This window comes from Clarias gariepinus, chromosome 18 (assembly GCF_024256425.1).
Source record: "Clarias gariepinus isolate MV-2021 ecotype Netherlands chromosome 18, CGAR_prim_01v2, whole genome shotgun sequence".
Classification (NCBI taxonomy): Eukaryota; Metazoa; Chordata; class Actinopteri; order Siluriformes; family Clariidae; genus Clarias; species Clarias gariepinus.
Window position 1 is genome coordinate 7,435,463 of NC_071117.1, and position 19,898 is coordinate 7,455,360.

Sequence of the window (19,898 nt, forward strand, 5' to 3'; positions counted from 1 at the left end):
TACCAGTCCTCAGTCTGATTTAAAATCTCTGGAGAAAATTGTAAATTAATATTCATCAGCAGTCTACCATAAATTTGAAAGGGCAATTTTGAGAGATTTTGAGAGACAATTTTGTTGTGACAAATAGGCATAGAAAAGCAAACATATGTCAGAAGATATGCTGGTAATTATTTCCAAATGATGGTTCAATCAACTGTTGACTGAGGAAGTGAAGAATTATGTAACCAAGAAATATATTTTGTAAATGATATAATAATTGTATTTTTTGTTTAGTTTTGAGAAGTTTTGTGAAACAGCGATAAAAATATATTAATATAATAAATATATAGGGTTTATATCAAGATACTTTGAAAACTTCCAGTAATTGAATCTCCAATGATCTATATATATACAGGGTGATTCACTTGAAAGAGGACCCAAATATCCTGGTATAACTCTTGTTAGGATAAAGCAATCTAAACAAAAAACCATACAATGTGCTTCTTAATGTAAACAGCTTTAAAGACACTGGGATGCCCCTAACATGAACTGATAAGGTAGGCACCAGACAGCCACCGCACCGGTTAATGCTGTACACTTTTGCTCAGTCACTAACTTTATCAGGATGGTGTTGTACAGTAATGAGAAGTCTATTGGATCACCAATTCATTCGAGAGTTATTACAGAATATTCCGGGCATTTTTTGAGTGAATCACCCTGTAGCTCCATTTCTATTTGTTTCTATTAAATAACTTGCCCATAAATTATAACATAAGGTGTCAGCCTATTCAGGTGTTTCGTTTCGGTCTTTTCTTTTTTGCAAATATTTTAAATATAGCTAAAATTGGATGTAAAGGAGAGTTTACCTGCCAAGGAAGTATTTGAGCCTGGTAATGAGTTTCAGCTCATAGTTACTGGAGATCCAAAAGCCAAGGTTGGACTGGTTGCTGTGGATAAAGCTGTCTTCGTCCTCAATAAGGCCAGACTTACACAGACAAAAGTAAGATTTTTAATTTTTCAAGTAATTCTTAAATTGTTTTGATTATTGTTTCAATAATTAAAAAAAGGCACAAACATGTGCAAAATTGTGTTTAACATCCACCAACATAATAAACTATAACCATAACACATATCTGCATGTTACAGCAGTTTCTATTATATTTGCAATGATGTTTTAGATTTGTGGGAAGGTGAAAATCTTCAGTTTTATTTGTAATAAATTCCATATTCCATTTGTGGGATTATTAAATTCAAATTTTGCATTTGAATGTATAACATGTAATCTATTTTACCTATCTATCCAACCTAACAGATCTGGGACATTGTTGAGAAACATGACACTGGCTGCACAGCTGGCAGTGGTAAAGACAGTATGGGTGTTTTCTATGATGCAGGTCTACTGTTTCAGTCTGATAAAGCAGGAGGCACCGCTGAAAGAACAGGTATGGTCAAATTTTTAAATAAAATACTGTGTGTGGTGCTTTAATAGTAAAATATTCAACAAGAGGGTGATGTGGTGAACAGTTACTGTTACCAACCAAACAGTGATTATTGCATGACAACAGTACAGTACATGCACACAGCACTTTGTTCCTTGGGACAATGTGAAAGCACTACTAGGGAGAGCAGTGCTTTCACATTTCAAATGCTCCTGGTCTTAAACACATCAAACTTTAACAGCTGATGTCACAGAGACAGTATGTCCCCATCTTACGAACATTTTCTGTGCACATTTGGGAACTGGATTTGTTCGTAAGTCCTACAAAGTGAGTTTTATACACCTCTGACACAAATATACAATATAAAGCATTAAAAAAAAACACACACACAGGCTTGGTGTTTTGGTTCCACATTATACTCTCATCAGACCGCGCCTTTTAATCATGAGGGGAATCCCGCTGACGCACCAACTGTGCACGTGTACCAGCTGACCTCGCTTAAAGGGGGCAGGAGCTGGAAAGACACCAAGGTAGGGTCAATGATACATGGTATTTACTGGGACATAGAATGGACGTCATTTTGAATCAGAGCTGTGTTGGACTGTGAACTCTCTGTCTCATTGAGGATTTTCTGAATTTAAGAGTATCGACCATAGAGACAGTTTTACGAGACAGTTATTTTCTATTATCCAGGGCTGATTCACTGTGCGGCTGGTTCATTTTTTCAGACACTCTGATGTGTTGTTGTGGAAAACAATAGAGAGAGAGAAAAGAATGAAACAACAGGCCCCTACACAAAACTGCGAGCTTTAGCAGCAATTACTTAAAGTAATTGTTTTCTGTATGACTTTATTAGTCTCTCACATTGCTGTGTGTGTGAGGAATTTTGGCCCATGCCTCTTTACAACATTACTTCAGTTCATTGAGGTTTTTAAGCATTAGTTTATGCACAGCTCTTTTAAGGTCCCGCCACAGCATTTTAATTATGTTGAAGTCTGGACTTGGCGTGGTTTCGTTTTCCGAAACCCTTTTTTCAGCCATACTGATGTAGATTTACAGGTGTGCTTCATCTCATTGTCCTGTTGCAGGATGCAATTTTGAGCAAGCTTGTTTTTGTCAGACAGTTGGCCTTATATTTGTCTCTAGAATATTCTGGTACACAGAGGTGTTGACATGGTCAACTTCTTTTGACTTCAATGTGCCCAGTTTGTGTGGCTGCAAAAACAAACCCAAATGATTACCTTTCCACCACTGGGCATTAGGTGCAAAGAAATCAACTGTGGGAGCAATTATTAGAAAATGGAAGACATACTGTACAAGACCACTGATAATCTCCCTCGATCTGGGGCTCCACGCAAGATCTCACCCTGTGGGTCAAAATTATCACAAGAACTGTGAGCAAAAATCCCGGACCCATACCCCTAGTGAATGACCTGCAAAGAGCTGGGACCAAAGTAACAAAGGCTACCATCAGTAACACACTGCACCGCCAGGAACTCAAATCCTGCAGTGCCAGACGTGTCCCCCTGCTTAAGCCAGTACATGCCCAGACCCATCTGAGATTTGCTAGAGAGCATTTGGATGATCCAAAAGAGGATCGGGAGAATGTCATATGGTCAGATGAAACCAAAATAAAACTTTGCGTTTTAGAGGAGAAAGAATGCTGAGTTACATCCAAAGAACACCATACCTACTGTGAAGCAGGGGGGTGGAAACATTATGCGGGACCAGAACGACTGATCCGTGTAAAGGAAAGAAAGAATGGGGCCATGTATAGTGAGATTTTGAGTGGAAACCTCCTTCCATCAGCAAGGGTATTAAAGACGAAACGTGGCTGGGTCTTCCAGCATAACAATGAACCCAAACACACCGCTCGGACAATGAAGGAGTGCCTTACTGTTCATTTAATTCTAAATGGAATAAAATCTCTAAACAACTGTTTGTAAATTCAGTGGTAAACAGTGTTTAAATAGTGATCCAAGCCTTAATGAACGAGCAACTAAAAAAACTAATCTTATGTTGTCTCTCGTGTTAATTGTCACACTGTGTGCTGTTTTGCTCTTAGATCAAGAATGTACAAAACTTTTTTTTTGCACAGTTCTACGTTCTGTGCGGCATTTTGCGATGATCCCTAAATCATTCATTGCGCTGTAAAAAATAATGGTGTTTATGCTTTTAAACATGTATAATTTATTGCTGTAGCTTAAAGACAATGTAGAGAGGAAATAAATGTGGGTATCTTATTTACGGGTTCATTTACGCAGCTATTGAATTCAGAGATGCGAATATAAAACTAACTTTACCGCAGAAACAAACCGGATCTGTATCGGACTGTATGTAGTGAGCATAATACCGTCAATGGATACATTTGTTACATGGACCACAAAAAAGCAGGTGATTCAGCACTATCGGCCTAATCAACCAAAAAGCCAGCCAAAAGAAAAACATGATGAAGCCTATGTTGCGCTTGGATTCATGGTGGTGGGGAGTGGGGTGTGTGTTTTTTTTTTTTGTCTTAAACCGCTGGCAGCAGGCAGCATGAGACCCAACAAAGTAGGAAGACACTTAGAGACATCACACCCCAGTCACGTTAATAAGCCACTCAGCTTCTTTGTAAGAAAGCTCTAGATAAGTGACAAAGTAAGCCTGTTATAACAATTGCACATGTATTTTATCTGTTTTGGACTTGGTGTTATTTGATCTTATTGGTTTAGAAATTGATATTTCAATAAATAGTAAACTTGGCCGTTTTCGTTATTCGTTAATGTTAAATGTTTTGTTGACAAGTGGCGCTTGAAAAATCGCCCACCCCCTTAAGTGGGGAATGACAGAAAATTTTTGAGAACCACTGGTCTATGCACTGACAGTCAACAGATTGTAAACATCTTGGCTTCAACATTGCATTTTGTTTATTAATTGTATCCACTGCATTGTAAAGTCTGTTTCGGTTCACTGAAAAGTTGACTGAGAGAAACAATGAGATTTGGAAAGGGGTTAATTTCCTATCATTTTTGGCAAAAAACATATAAATTCAAAGCTTCTAAAAAAAAATCAAAGAAACTTTGCAGTGTAGAAAACTAACAAGTAAATATACAAGAGTAATAATAATAATAATAATGCATTTTACATAATTTACATTTATATTTATTTATTAGCTGCACAATTCCATGAAAACCTTACCATAGTGACAAAAGGGTAACTGATACAGTAAACATGTTAGTCTAATGCTGAGCATAAAAAATAAAAAAGGCATACAAATGATGAAAACCTCAAAGAAAGACAATGGAAATTAATTGTTTTTGCTGATTTTAATAATCTCCTAGTTAGTTTGTTCTGCAGTTTTCTTAAAATTAAAATCAAATCAGAGTCAAAACATGTACTCTATCTAATAAGTTTAAATGTAACATCATTTTGTTCACTATAGTGACACACACTATAGTGACATACACACATATCCACATTCACTACCACTACCATTCTGTTTATAATTTATTTGTATTTATTTTTTCTCCCCATTAGTTACTGAGTGTTCTAACCCACTACGGAGAATAAAAAGAGGTAAGTCTCTTTAACAAAGCACAGAAATATCATATTATTATTATCATTATTATTAATTTATTTATTAATTAATGTATTTAGTTGTAAGATGATCATGTAAAAAAAAACATTATGCAAGATAATTGTTCAACTGATTTCAGAATCAACTGAGTAACTTAATAAACAAATTATGTACATAGGGAAAAAATGTTAGTTCCGAATAGTAAGTTTGGCAAATTATGCAAATTATTAAAATGTTCTAACTGAGTGGGCAGAACTACATGGCTTTTGCTGCTGTTTTATTTGGGAGAACCAAATGAATTAGTAGCAAATATTTGGTATGGAGCACAATATCTGCACTATCTCACAACCACTAACCTAATCAGGCCCATTAGGTTTTCTGTACAATTCATAATAAAGAAAAGAAGAAGATTGCAACATTATACAAATTACAATAAGAGTTCAACAACCTTCTGTGCTTGGACTTCTAAAAAAAAAAAAAAAAAGATTATGTGTATGAGTGCTTCCACACATTTGTCCTCAAAATATAGCCCCAACTAGTAATTTCTGTGATCTTTTGTAAGAAATGGCCTTAGTAGTGTTTTTAGGAAACATGCATCAGTTTGGTGCATGGGACCCCAACAGTAACATCTACAAATTGTTAATAATACTGGTGTTTTCACAAAATTTACACAAAATGTCATAACACTTCTAAAATAAATATTGGAAATTACTTATTTTAATACATTCTTAATTATCCCATGCAATGAAATGAAAAAAAGGATATAATATCTTGATCAGCCACAGCATGAACATCACATAACATTGACTCATTATCATTGATTATCAATCCTACACCTGGAAACAGTTGACAGGATCATGGGCACACAAGGGTTATTTTTGCCTGTGGAGATCAAAGGCCAGTTTATCTGGTCCAATCCCACAAAGAAAAAAATGCAGCACAACTTGCTGAAAAAAGTCAATCCTGGCCACAAAATAAAGGCACCAAGTGCACTACAGCCAACTGTGCATGGGGCCTGGCAAGCACATAAGCCAAAGGCTACCGGCCTGGCCTCCAAATTTTCATATTCCAATTTGATTAAGCACCCATGGGATATGCTGGACAAACAAGTCTGATCCATAGAGGCCCATCCTGTATCCCACATCATTTAAAGGATTCTGGTACCAGACACCATAGAACATCACCAGAGGTCTTCTGGAATCATGCCCCAAGTGGACAGAGGTGCCCAGGTGGCATAAGAGAAATCTGCACAATATTGGGCATAATTTTTGCCTTGTAATGTTATGTCTGATTGGTGTGCATAATGTTATTATAATAATTATTATTTTGATTTTTTTAAATTTATTTATAAATCACTGTCAATTGTCCAAACCATGATTTACAACAAACCATTTGTCTAGGTTTTCTTGATGATACTCATGATGAAGAATATACAAATGCTGATGAAATTGTCACCCGGACACATTTCACTGAGAGCTGGCTGTGGGAGGACATAGACCTGCCACCCTGTCCAGGAAATTCAATATGGTAATGCAATATTTTAATATTTTTATTAGTATAACATTCTGGAGGTTTTTGTTAGTACTGATCTGTTATTTCCGTTTAATTGTAGTGATTCAACAAGCTACACCTTAGACAAAACCTTTCTGAAAGACTCTATTACTACCTGGCAGGTCCTAGCCATCAGTGTCTCTAAAACCCATGGTCAGTGACACATTCACTTTACATGTCTAAAAATAAATATTGATTTTACATCGAAAAATCCAAAATAGGACGTGGTGGTAATACAAAAAGAACAGAAAACATCTCATTTTCTGTAGGTATCTGTGTATCTGATCCCTATGAAATAACAGTGGCAAAAGACTTCTCTGTGGATCTCAAGTTACCTTACTCAGCAGTACGCAATGAACAACTTGAAATCAAAGCAATTCTTCATAACTTCTCCAATAGGCAACAGAAGGTAATTTTCCTGCCATGTGAATTCTACATTTTATTTTGTTTTTTCAGCTGATCCCATTAGGGGTCCCCACAACAAACTGCATATTTGATTTGACACTGATTTTATGTCCTCTATAATGCAACACTCCAACCCTACTGGCTGGGTGTTATTATATTGGGATTATGTTTTTTGTGTGTCTGGTTTTGCTTGCTTTGTCTCTGCTATGTCTCTGTTGGTGGTGGGATATGGTTGTGTCTCTCCCTTGACCTTGCAGGTTCTGCCCACTTCTGTAATTTCCTGCAAATCGATTGGTTGCTCTTCTGCTCTACCTGTGTTGATCCTGCCTCCTCCCAGATGATTGGTCCTACAGGGGACCAAGAGGCCTATTAAGGCCTTCAGACGACAGTGCTACAGACTGTGTTTTGCTTACTGTTTATTCCATGATTGATTCTTAATGTTATTTTGTGTACGATCCCCTTGTTATGTTCCTGACTACGCTTATATGATGATTGCTTGGTTTTTCTTTTCGACTATTCCATGTATGAGCTTTTTGCTTGCTTTGACTATGCTTCTGTTTGCTTCTCTTTGTTTTGTTAGTTTGGATTGCGAATACTTTTGTATATATTTGTATCTAATTCTTTATTTAGTGGCTTAGTAAGGAGTCAACGCCATTTAGTTTTTTTTTCCTGGTTTGTGGTTAGAAAGGGAGTAAGGGAAGAATTTTGTATTTCTGTTTCTTTATTTTTTGGTGCAGGTTAGTTGTTTCCCTTTGGTACTAGGTAGAGGGAATTTTGTTTATTGTTTTGGCCTTGTCGGCTTCTGAAGCTCACAGCCACCTTTTGGAAATTTGCTTATTCACCTTTTGTAAATAAACACTAAGCAAAGGCTGCATGTGTATATATTGTAGCGTTTTACCGCCAGAAATTATGTTGGAGAGACGAGTGAGCTTACTTGCTGCCCAATGCAATGGCTGGGAGTACTTTATTTTACCCACCTGGACTCGCACTGTGCGACACGTCCGTACCTTCACATAGCCCCCAGTAACGGTGCGGACGTTAAGGGCAGGATCATGGCTAGGTTCATGGCTAAGCGCCACTGAGCTGCGGGCGGTCGCTCGGCTCTTTGGGCCATTATGGGCTCAGCGCGCTCGGCCTCTGAAAGGGAAGCTGGTGCCGCTAACCTAATGTGCTCGCGGAGCCACGGCGGTCGGAGTCCCCGGACAAAGGAGTGACGGGCCAGCTCTTCCCGCTTGTCATGCTTGAATTTCGGATAGCCTCGGTGCACGAGACATCTCAGATTCGTGGCGAATGCCCTCAGTGCCTCTAAAGCGCGCTGCTCGCGGACCGCCAGCTCCTCCCACGCTGCCTCTTTACGGTCACCCGCGCTAAACCGGAAGTGGAGCGACTCCCGCAGCTTGGCCCAGTCATCGGTCCGGAGGCCCTCCAGCGAGAGAGCTACCCGGACTGCTGTTTCCGCCGGGGACCAGCCCGCGAAGTCGGCGGCTAGCTCCACTTGAGCGAGGAATGCGTGGGGTTCAAAGGCGCCGTTGTAGGAGGGAAGGAGCAGCTGCAGGTTGCCTTGCCGGCTGACAGCGCACAGAGCTGTATCTTGCGCTGGCGCTTGCGCAGCGTTGGCCTCCGCCCCGAGATCCAGTGCCGTGATTTTCATCTCGCCGCTCCGCTTTGGTTGCCGTGTTGTGCTCACGCTAGCTTTTTCTTTTCCGCTTTTTCTTTTGGATTTTTAGAAGGTCTTCAGTTGTGCGCTCCAACCTGTTACTCTTCACCCCACTTCTGACACCAATGTAGCGTTTTACCACCGGAAATGATGTTGGAGAGACGAGTGAGCTTACTTGCTGCCCAATGCAATGGCTGGGAGTACTTTATTTCACATACACAGTCATACAAAAGCATGAGCAGCACATTCACACGAAGTCTACCTCCAATTCAGCCTAAGCATGAACCAAAGCACATTCCACACGTCACACACACACCACACACAAACAGGGCCGAAGCCACTAACCCAAACACCCTTTCCCAACATGGTGAACACACCGACATCCCCGCAAGGCATGCTGGTCGTCAGCCGCCGCTCCGCCCACGTCACAATATGTATGTACGTTATTTATATATATTTTATTTGATAAAAAAAATAAAACCAAGTATTCTCTCTCTCTCTCTCTCTCTCTCCCTTCTATTTCTAACAGAATAGACTTCTGCCCTCTAACAATAACTCATTATGCAGTAAACATGTCAAACTGTGTTCAAAGTGTCAATATTTTGTGTAAGCAGCGTTGTTGTCTAGTACGGCCTTAACACAGCTGTAATCACTCACTTTTGTTGCCAGCTATTTTGACAATAATAGCTGTATGTTGAGTTATTTTCAGAGGGCAGAAGTCTATTTTGTTAGAAATAGATTAGCTCTGCATCCAGTGGCTGGGGTTTTGGGCACTGGCTAGAAAATCGAACCCGGGCCTCCCGCATGGCAGGCAAAACACCTACCACTGAGCCACCAGTGCCCTCTCAGACATTAAACTGTACCCTAGGGTTTTGGATATGTCAGGTAGATTCAAGGTTATCATTACCTTTATAAAGGGTAAATTTTATCACTACCAGAGTATTGGGATTATGTCGCAAATGTGTAGAACTTTTAAAATGAGTATATTATTATTTTTGTTTATTGTTTTTTATTTATTCATTCATTTATTTACTTTGTCATAGGAGCAACTAAAATCAATTAGAAAAACACGTAATCATGTGTATCTGTGCCATTTCTTTGCCTATGTGACTGTTTTATTTTTTTTTTTGGTTGCTTGTTTTATTTTTTCTGAGTCATGTTTGTACAGTTGGTTAAAATGAAATAAAATTTAGTTCATCATATTGAGTGAAATTCATATATAGTGAACTTTATAAAATAGGGCACCTTTAAGGTTGTGTCTGTCTGACTTCCTGTCCCCATCAGGTGCATGTGGAATTCTTTGAGACAGAGCATGTTTGCAGCGCAGCCAGCAAAAAGAAGAAATACCGTACCATAGTTACTATTGACGCCAAGTCCACCAGAGCCATCCCATATGTGATTATTCCCATGGAAATAGGAAACCACCAGATAGAGGTGCAGGCTGCGAGTGCAACACATTATGATGGAGTGAGAAGAACCCTGAAGGTGGTGGTGAGTATCATCAGATTATACATGAGATCTCCATGGTGATCGTTTCAGACAGAACTAACCAGACTGATTATACATTATGTAGCTCTAGAAACGTTAAGATGCATAAACTTTCTGATAAATATGATAAAACAAAATGTATAGAAAACATATTCTACAAAAAAACATGTTCATATTCAAATATTGAAGTAAAATACCATGAGGTTCCGTGCAATGCTTATATGTTTATCAACATAAGGTCTTTTAAATTATCCAGCCTGAAGGTGTGCTAACTGAACTCCAAGAATTAAATGTGGAACTAAATCCCTCCCAATTACCTGGTAAGACTTCTAATATATACTTTAAATTTAACAGCAAGCACACTATGTAAAAGCACATTTTTTTAATTATTGTTAAGTAATCAGTATTTATTCTCCATATACCTGTGTTCTATTTTCAGATGCATTAATACATTACTTGTACTTAAAACGCTTTTGTAAAAAGTGTGTGTGTGTGTGTGTGTGTGTGTGTGTGTTTGAAATAAAAGATGGCATACAAGTTGTGAGTTACAGGACTACTATACCAAACGGGCTGGTTCCGAACACTCCTGCACACACTTACATCACTGTGACTGGTAAGAAAATACTCATGTCACTATAATCTGACATGGACAGATACAGGTTTTATTAAGAAAGGTCTAATTTCATATACTGTATGAAATTAACCCATTTTTTCACCCTTAGAAATTGCGGACGTCAAAACGTTTATTGATTTTTGCTGGATTATCTAAAAAAATAATAGCCCATATTCTTCAGTACTATTTCTATGGCAATAGGATGCTGCTACTGTTATGCCGAATTTAATAATTCCTAATTATTTATTAGCAGTCAAGTAAATTGGGCAATTAGAAAATGTGGAAAATGTATCCTTATTTATGCAAATTGTGTGCTTAAAAGTCTTAACTATGACACCAGCATCATTTGCTGCACTATATTAATTGTCCAAAACGCAATCTGATCAGTAATGTGAACAGGTTATTAAAGGCATACTTTATTTGTTTATTCGGTCAAACCTTGGATTGCAAGCTATACAAATAAAATTTAATTGAATGAATAATTCGTTCCAGAAGTGTGCTTGTAATCCAAGGCACTTGTATATCAAAGTGACTTTCCCCATAAGTAATAAAGAAAATTCGATGACTCATTCCACAACCAAGAAATATTCATTCGTTCATTCATTGATGAACCTCAGACAAACATCATAAATCTATCTAGGGATTAAATTAATTTTCATAACTTTTTATCTAAAAAAAATCTAAATATTTAGTTTTTGTAGAAAATCAAATTAAATTAGGCAAAATTACATTTAATCTAACAAATCTACTTTAATTAGGCAGTATAACACAATAATGTTATCCCAAAAAACATGGATTATTCTGTAATCAATCTTAATATGTGTCTATCCATGGATTAAACTTTAGGTCAGGAGGTAAATCAGATAATAGAGCAGCCCATCAGTGGAGACTTCATGGGCCGTCTGATCATACAACCATCTGGCTGTGGAGAAGAGACAATAATGTATATGACACTGCCACTTATTGCCACTCGCTACTTAGATACCACCAAGCAGTGGGAAGAAATTGGCCTGCACCGACGTAGTGAGGCAGTCCAACACGTCCAGAAAGGTGAGAGGACACTTCCCAAAATTTAGGAACCCTGAACTTTGGTCAAGGAAGGGTGGAAAATATGTTTGAAACGCATTTGAGATGATGATGTTTAGAATTATAGAGTGCACTGCATGCAAACTATATAAAACAACAGATTAAACTGTGATGAGAACAGTAGGTATTTTTTTTAACTTAATGTTTTTTTTTTTTAGTCAGTTAGCTATGGAGTACACATGGATTTCGCAAGGGCATAATTCTTAAAAAATTAGTCTTACTTTACATGGGTGTACTACAAAAAAAGTACAATATCTGCAATTTCATAAAGTGTGTGTATATATATATATATATATATATATATATATATATATATATATATATATATATATATATATATATATACACACACACAAGAATATATACGTATACCTTTTGCTCTCTTAGGATATGCACGTGAGCTCACTTTCCGTAAAGATGATGGTTCCTATGCTGCACAGTTACACAGACCCAGCAGCACATGGTAAAACAGAAAAAAACTAATTTTGTGCAATTTATCTACATTCATCACATAGGTCTTGCATTTTTACTGCTTGCTTTCTCTTGCATAAAGGTTGACAGCATATGTTGCTAAAGTCTTTGCTCTGGCCAGCGATATCATTGAGGTAGACGAAAATGTTCTCTGTAGTGCCCTCAAGTGGGTAATACTGAACGTACAGATGACAGATGGGACATTTAAAGAAAATGCTCCAGTCATTCATGCAGAGATGGTTGTAAGTGAAGCTTAGATTTGTTTGTTTGTTTCTCTTTTTTTCCTTGTCTGAAATTATTGACACACGAAAAAACAAGATTTCTGCATTAACTGCTATAAAGACTTTTCTGTGTATTTCCAGGGTAATGTTCGAGGTAAGGATGCTGCTGCATCTCTGACAGCATTTGTCCTGATTGTTCTGCAAGAAGGAAGCCATGTCTGTGCCACATTAGATGGAGTATGTCAGCTTAAGTGTGTCAGAAAATTATCAAACCTCTATTTTATGCAAAATAGAAATTATATGTACAGTATGTTATAGAGTATGTTTTTATTCTCTATCCCTTTCAGAGTCTTCTAGAGTCTTCCAGAAAAGCCGCTGAATATTTGGAGCGTAGACTCCCCTCTCTGACTAGTCCATATGCAGTTGCTATGTCTTCCTATGCCTTGGCCAATGCAGGAAAACTAAACAAAGAGCGCCTGCTGCAAGCTTCCTCTGGAGGTCAGGACCTGTCAATTTAAGTATATAATATTTAGAACATCCAAAGTGTGCACAAAAGTCTGACTTTTCCTGAAGGTTTTTCAACAAATAAAGTATTTTATTCTGGATTTATGTATGCAGATGGTGCTTACTGGGATGTTCCTGAAGATAATCGTTTCTCTCTTGAAGCAACAGCATATGCCTTGCTGGCACTGGTAAAAGCTAAGGAACTTGACAAAGCAGGAAAAGTTGTTCACTGGCTCAGTATGCAAAATTATTCCTATGGAAGTCATGAATCTACCCAGGTTAATTCATATAAAAATATATTAAACTTATACAATATATTTTTATATTTTCCCTATGTTTATTCAATAATCATTTTGGCCCTTATTTATTATTTAAAATGTGGGTGAATTTGATTAAAACTATTTTTAGTTACCTGCTTTATGAAACATTTTAATCAAAGGGTGGTGTTGACAATGTTACCTCTATCTGTGATTGTAGTGTCTCTGCCTTTAATTTGTCAACTAGGCAACCATGATGGTGTTCCAAGCAGTGGCTGAGTACTATATGCAAGTAAGGAATCATAAGAATGTAGACTTGGATGTGGAAGTGAGTGTGAGTGGACGAAGTCGACCCATCAAATGGAGTTTCAACAAGGACAATGCACATCTTACACGCACAGACAAGGTTAGTTTCAGACAAATTAAGACTAATCATTTCTGTTCATTATCCTTTTACTTTATTAAGAATTTATTAAAAAAGAGAATTATGGAAAACCAACATTTAAAACTAGAATGCATAGCAAACTATAAACTGCCTTGAATCACTCTAACAACCCTGTTACAGCAGTTCAGTCAAATATTTGGGGTTAATATTGGGAAAATATTACAAATGCATACATTATTTTCCAAGTCAAATTTTCCCTTTGTCTTATGAATGTCATAGAGACAGAAAGGATAAGCACCCTAATGATCAATTTAGTCCTGTGGCCAGCCTATAAATTCACAAACTTGCACAACCAATCCTTTCTTGTGTTTTAGCTATTCAGGCAGAGTGGATAAATGCCTGGGCCCGGTTTCTCAATAACGCACACTCTTAGCGCGCTAAGAAGACTCTTAAGATATATCTTATGTAAAGTGATTACTTTTCTAAGTATGTTTCTTGAACTGTCCCTTAGGAGTCTTCTTAAGTCGCTGCCTCTTACATCCAACGTTACAAGGCGCTGTCTACAGTGAAGGCACTGAATTAGCTGACATCGATTGCTCAGGAATCGACTTTTGCATGACAGCATTAAGAAAGACGGCACTTTCTATGCAAATTAAACGTTGCACAAAATTCTTCCAATAATGCTTATTTCGACATGGGTTAACTTACAGTATCAATAGCATGCGATAATAGACAAATATATCAATTAAATCAACAAACTGTCGCTAATATTTTCATGTAACCCGTAGTGGCGGTGAAACGAGCTGGGTATACAATCATAGTTGATTGACAAATAGCTAACGTTGTTCCGCGAAGTTTTGCATGGTCTGCAAGTTTCTGCGAGGACCACCAAAAGGTTAAACATGTTTAAATTTTATGCGGAAAGATGGAAACGTAATCACAATGCAAAAACTCGCGGTGAATCATGATAACCCCCTACGGTGTGAGGTATAACACCGTATCTCACAGCAAGTCAAACCGCATTGGCGATATAGGTGTATTAATCATTACTGTACAATCACTCAGAAAAATAAATGGATGCAGGGTTCGAAACGCTCAAGTTTATTTTCTCATTTAACTTAATCAAATTTCATCATAAAATAAAACATGTCAAAAGAAAAGTCCATCCAGTCATAAATGATGACTAATGATCAATGAGACATATTGTGAACAAAAAGCAGCAAGCAGCTGGACATCGGGACGTAGAGCGTAAGTACGACACGTTGGTCTGGCAAGTGCAGGTCTGAGCAGGTCAAGAAGCTCCGTCATCTGTTGCCTTAAGGTTTTTTTTTTTTTTTTTAATAGCCACCTCAGGCAAAATATTAAAAGGGCTAAAGTTTTGCCTAAGGGAAAAATTTACATGAAGACCAACCTTACGAACGTGGGACTTACCTAAGAGATACTTAGAGTACGAACGTTTCAGGAATTGCACCTTAACGTTAGTAGAGAGGTTAAGGTACAACTTAAGAACTATTAGCGATCAGAAGCTTTCGAGAAAACGGGCCCTGGTTTGTACCTGGTATGGAAGCATGTCTTTAGGAACAGGACTAGACATACATTGAGACCTGGCATCTGAGATTGTTAGAATAGTTTTATAGCATGTATAATAATACAGAATAGATAAATACAATAGTGTGTGCTCATCATTCTTTTCTCATAGGTCCGAATTTTAGTTTATTTTCTTTTTTTTGCAAAATCAGCTTAGTTCTGAATAACACAATGTTTGGGAGAACAGAAGGCAAATAATGGGCCGGTGTCCAGCACAGGTTATATTTTTCTGGCTCTCCAGGACTCGAGTTGTGTTTATGTTTTTAATACAATGTGGGAAGTGTAGCAGCTATATGTACCATTCTAAACCTCATCACAACTTTGCTATTCAAGGATCCCATTTAGTATGCAAAATGTGGTTTGTGATGCGTCCTGAATTATCTTTGAATGTTGATCGCTGTAGTTGCCTTTCACAGCCATCACATTTATTTAATGTGTAGATAAGGGCACTAATTAATGTAAAATATTCAACAAACTCCTGCTCACAGTAGTAGTTTTTATTCTTATACTTTGTAACATGAAATTTTCGGTGCTTTATGATGGAAAGATGAAGACTGAATAGAAGATTTGTTTGCCTGGACTTTCACAGGTTCAGCTCAAGAAGGAGATCAATGTTACTGCTAAGGGATCTGGTGCTGGAATTCTCAAAGTAAGTGTTCATGGATACTACAGTAGAAGGTCCTTTGTTTTTTTATTTGTACTTTATTTATTTATCCTTCTTTTTATAGCTATATACACTTTATTATGCAAGACCTGTCGAAAATAAAAGTGACTGCATCAAGTTTAAACTGTCTGTTGAAATGAGAAAGAAACAAGAGGGTAAGATTCACCTCATTTTTTTTCATTTCTGTATCCAAGTCATATCTGTTGGTGGTGCCAAAACAAAAATAAAAAAACTCTTCGTTTGTTTGATCGTTGTTTTGTGGCTGTAATATGTATCTCTCAGTATCATATCCAGATGCCGAAGAAAGTTACGAGGTCATCCTTGAGCTTTTGTAAGTGTTTAGTAAAAATAAAGGCATGTAGATCTATATATATTCATTCATTTGTTTTCGAGTTTTTTTTTTTTTTTTTTTTTGCAATATAAATTTGTGTTATTACTTCCTAAACACTTTTAATTCAGATTTAAGGATCCAACCAGAGATGCCACTATGACTATTTTGGATATTGGCTGGCTGACAGGATTTGTGGTGGATGAAAGTGATCTTACTCAGGTAAGAAGCAAACTGACAAAGGGCATGTAGGTATAGTAGCTCCGGCCTCATGATTTCTGTATAATAACCACTAGAATTTTTTAACAAAAGTTGGTCTTTAAGGGGTTTATCGGCTGTTTGCATCCACTATTCTGTATCCCTCATTTCCCTTCCAGTTTAAATTCTCTTTTCTAGGCCCATCGCCCTCAAGAAACCCAAAAAATACTTACTTCCTTGTACTCTTTCTCCATTTTTTGAAACACTTTTTACAGTGTACTCAACCTTTCCAAATTATGAGTTGACAATTGTTCTTTACACTCACTATCTCAGCTAACCACTGGGAGGGACAGATACATACAGAAGTTTGAGATGAATAAGCAGCTTTCAGAACGAGGCTCACTTATCATTTATCTAGATAAGGTACGTTTAAAATATTTTCACATTTAAATGAATAAAATGTGGTTAAAGTCCTCTTTTGAAGTTGATTTGTTTTCTTGTCAGGTATCACACACTGTGCCAGAAAGGATTGTTTTTAGAGTGCACAAGATATTCAAAGTAGCTTTATTTCAACCTGCTGCTGTCAGTGTGTATGAGTACTACTCTCCAGGTAAATAGCGTGCAAATGTGCACACACACACACACACACACATATTTTAAGGCAAGCCAGGATTCCTGTTCAGTCTAAAGGAATCAACTCTGGCACTTAGACACAATTAAATAAAATTAAATTAAGAAAATCTTTTGTAGGGGAACGCTGTGTGAAGTTCTACCATCCTACAAAGACAAATGGTACCCTGGACAGATTGTGCAATGAACACGCGGGTCTGTGCCGTTGTGCTGAAGGTACACATATTTCCTGAAAAATACAAACAGTATAAATTAAAAAGTTCAGTAATACCATAGAGTATATGAAATTCTGGAGAATCTAGTAAACTTTTTTACTTTTTCAACATACAACAACTAGGCAAAAAGAAAAATCATTAAGTGTTGTAATCGAAAATGTAATTTTTGCATATTTATCCAATTGTTTGAACCTGGTTTTTTATATCTTATAAAATAGAAAAATGCAGTGTCCAGAAGAAACAAAAAATCGATGAAAAAGACAGGATGCACAAAGCTTGTGACGATGTCATTGATTACGGTAAACACTGAAAACTATGTATAGATTTAGGTCATTAATTAATTAATATGCTATCTGTGCAAATATCTCTCTCACTGTATTCATGTTAAATTTCAGTAAATAACAAGTTTGTCATATAAAAAAAACATGTATAATATAAATAATATTTATAAAACAATGATGTTTCCATGCCTCCTGCAGTTTATAAAGTCAAAGTACTGAGACTGGACCTGAGCCCAAACACAGATTTTTATCAAATGAAGATTGAACAGGTCCTGAGAACTGGTATGTCATTAACATATTTCAAACAGTGCTTCCTACACAAAAAAATAAATATAAATGAAATGAAACCAATTTAAAGGGTTAAACAATCCTTTTAACAATTATTTATTTTTACGTACAACACATGATGCAAGTCTAATATAATCAGTGGGGGCTGGATAGCATAAATGTGACGTGACACGGGAATGTCTGTTTGGAGCTGTTATAATGTAAGGAACAACAGAAAATAACGTGTCACAGACATTTATATAAATAAAAGGTTAAGCATATCAATAATTAATTAAATACTTTGTGATGTGAAGATCCCAAAAAAATGTTTGCTAACACCAATAAGAAAGCATTTTTCTTAAATCAGGCATTTCCGTACAAATTCATGCGTTTGTGTTTTATTCTACAGGTTCTGATCCAGATGTACACGAACAACTGAGGACCTTCATGGGTCATGCTAACTGCAGAGAGTCTTTTGGATTCGAACAAGGCAAGAGCTACCTAATCATGGGCCGAAGGACTGATCTACCAAGGATAGACGGAAAGTATGTTAACTCATTAGATAATCACCAAGGGGAACATAAGCTGAGATTGGTGTGGGAAAAAAAGAGAAAAAAAATTCTGCCATGAGTGATAATAAAATTATGTGTGTGACTCATTTGTATCATTTGATATTGCCAGGTTGCAGTACATCTTGAATGAGGAGACATGGATTGAATATTGGCCCACAAACGAGGAAGGTCAAACTGCCACATACAGAGACAACTACATCGGCATCAACTCACTGGCTCAAATCCTTGAAAAGTTTGAATGCCCTAAATGATCATGGATTACGTTACACTTTTTTTTACATTACTACATTTTTTAATTACAGTAGAAAATGAATAATGGATTGAATATACTGTATCCCATGAATGTTTCTGCATTTTTGTAATTAACTCTCCAACACACTTCTCATTCTCAATGTGTGGTGCATCTCTAATTTTGAAGATCTGATCTGGTTTGTAACCATGATGTGTTTTAATATTTTAATCAAGCCACTATTAAAATTAAATTAAAACAATGATGCTCAAAATAGGCATTAACAGTTTGGTATTTTATGCATATTTAGATAAATATGTGATAAAACCAACACACAACACTTGATAATATTGATAAGTATAAAGCCTAAATCATTTGTGCATGTATTTATTTATATTTTAAAGACACATGATTTGTCAATTCAATTGAGCCAATAGACTATCTTTATGCACTATAAAATGAATGTTTCAAATTTGTTGACAACGAATCCCACTAGCATATGTTTAGAGTGACCTGCTTTATGCTCATGGTTAAGATTAATGAATTTTACTGTAAAAGTGAAATTAACCATCTACTAATTGAAATAAGTTGTGACTCCTGGATAAATCATATAAATAGGCTCAGTAATCAATTTTTCAAAACGTAATTACTTTATAACTCAGTAAAAAATTCATCCACTTCCTATTGTGAACATAGATTATGGCAATGCAAACTGATTTAATTGAGAGTTGAATATAAAAGTGTAAGATTTTGGTGTAAGAGACGAAGTTAACTATTTATATTTTTTAAATGACCTTTGATTTATAATAATAATAATAATAATAATAATAATATTATAGCAAATATAATACATAATTCAGTTTTATTCAACTTTGGCTAATATGATACAATTATAAGACTTTGTACTGTCGATAAATTTACTGCCTAGATAAGAAAAAGGGACTGGAATGCTAACTATACCTTGAATAATATAACATCATAATGTAAGAAGCTGAAACATATGGCATATACCTATTACACAGGCTCCAAGCATGGTCCAGAATATGTGATATGTCCATATAACTACACCTCACTTAAATTAGTTATTCCACACTTTGTTTAAATAATAATACTGTTAGCATATTAACATGTGGTAAATGTATGCGACCTAATCAGTCCCCAGTGAGGTTTTGACTAGTCTGCACGCTGAGGCAGGGATAATCAGGACAAACGGGGCTCCTAACCACTTACACCTTTTTTTTCCCCCATATGCATGTACTGTACTTGAGGAACTGTCAGATTTTACAGTAGGCTGTTTACTTCAAATTATTCA

At 36.6% G+C, this 19,898-nt stretch overlaps 1 pseudogene; it reads left to right on the forward strand.

Annotated features, from left to right (window-relative positions):
* The window catches only part of LOC128506539 (complement C3-like), a 34,248-nt pseudogene extending 15,382 nt beyond the window's left edge, over positions 1-18,866 (forward strand).
* The last annotated feature ends 1,032 nt before the right edge of the window (positions 18,867-19,898 follow it).